Here is a 2,036-nt window from a genome sequence, read left to right as displayed (position 1 = left end):
TGCGTCAGATACATATCTTGCGATGTGATATTATTCAGTCTCATTTATATATATTTTTTTCTACCTTTGCCGAAACGAACCTCGTTCAATGAACAGGAGGTCTCATCCACAGAGTCGTTATCCAGGAGGCAGAGAAGTGAAATGAGATCTAAATTAGGGAATATTGAGGCTGTTCCACCACTTGCTAGACATAGCAATTGTTAATTTATGGTTGTACAGAATTTTTAATATATGGCTTATGTACAGAAACACAATAATATTAACAGATTTACGAGAAATCGCTAAAAGTCTGCAAATTTGGAGAAGTTACGAGAGAGAAAGAGAGAGAAAGAGAAAGAGAGAGAGAAAAGGGGAAATGCTTATGTTCATATTTCAGTAAAAGATGTGCGAATGGACATGATTGCAAGATGATAAGAATTGAAATAACCGCACCAGCTTTGCAAAATGTCTAATTTCTAAAAAATACTTATTGTCAAAAAAAGTTGACTTTGATTTTTAGAAAGAAAAAAGATTCATTACCTTCCATGCCACCTGAGAGCCTTTTTTATTACCTTTTGTGTCACATATGATAAAAGGAATATTTTCTTTATTTTTATACTAATTAAATCTTAAAATAGAAGTTCCTGTTTTATTAGAATTGTTTTTTTTTAATCAGAACCTTAATTAATCGAAAATAAAAATACGGTCATGCAGTGAAGGGCTAAAGAAGTGTTAATGATTCTTCCGTTACAATGGGTGGTGAGGAAAATGCACTGCATAAGTATGCTGCCCACACTGGTACAATCTATGCCCCACAGTAAAGCCCATTCTGCATGGTAGACACGCTTGACATTAAGTTTATTATATTATCTGTAAAACTCTTTATCTAAGTCATGGCCCTTGAGGACATCTCGGAGTCGTTTCAGTGTATAATGTTTCAGTAGCAGACGTGATCAGATTCAGATTAAAATCGTCCCTTTCATTTTCTTGTTTGGTTCATTATGAGCAGTAAAAGTGTGTCACATCAATGAAAGACATAAATCAAGTACATACAGCAATAGTTTATAGTTTTGTCTTAAGAGCTGAAAACTACAGAAATACTTCAACCTCACATACTCTACATTCAGCTACAGTCATCCCACTTTTAGTTTGTTTAATCAGATTTAATTAAGTATACCATTACTGGTAGAAAAAATTGTATCCTTTCTATGAAAAAACAAACACTTATTCAGATAATTTGTCACAATGAATTGTACATAGAGGTTTTCCTAATCATTTTCATCACAATAACCTTAACAGTGTTCTCAATCCACCTAGTTATCATGTAATATATATATCACCATATTTCCATCATGGCCTATGGTAACGTACAGGTTAGACACTTAGACACTGCACTTTTAGGTTTGTGTCTCTTTGATTAACGGATTATATTTCATAATGCCAATGTACACGTGCATGGAGAACATCTATTTCCCAAGGAAATGCACATAAACGACACCACAGAATATTGAATGCACTGTAACTCCAATACAATATGGAAACATGTCACACCTATTAGTCTAAGAAGAGTAGAGGGTATTTCTTTTGTTTTCTATTCCTGATCGCTTCATATAGACCCGTTTTTTTTGTATGCTGGGTAGTACTGTTGTTTTATTATTATTATTATTAATATTATTATTATTAATTATTATCATTTTCTTTTTTTTTTTTTTGGGTGGAGGGTGGGGGCTGGGGGGAGTATTAGTATTGGAGGGTTTTATTATTTGTAATCTTTTTTATCTAATTGTTTTTATTATTATTGGAAGGTGTTTTTTTTTCTCCAATTATTTTAATTGTTATTAAGATGATTATTAGAGGATGTGATGTTTGTCTATTTATCTATTTTTATTTCAATGATTATCATTGGAAGATGTGTGTTTATTTATTCATTTATTTTGATTATAATAATTATCATTGGAGGATGTGAATGTTTATTTACTTATTTATTTTAATTGTTATATTTTGGGGAGGAGGGGGGTAGAGCGGGGGTAGTGTTGGTATTATCTTTCGGAGTTTTA

The sequence above is a fragment of the Penaeus japonicus genome, unplaced genomic scaffold, assembly GCF_977035675.1.
Source record: "Penaeus japonicus unplaced genomic scaffold, GWHDUDI00000001_assembly GWHDUDI00000041, whole genome shotgun sequence".
NCBI lineage: Eukaryota > Metazoa > Arthropoda > Malacostraca > Decapoda > Penaeidae > Penaeus > Penaeus japonicus.
The sequence above is the reverse complement of the archived record's forward strand: the minus strand, read 5'-3'. Positions refer to the sequence as shown.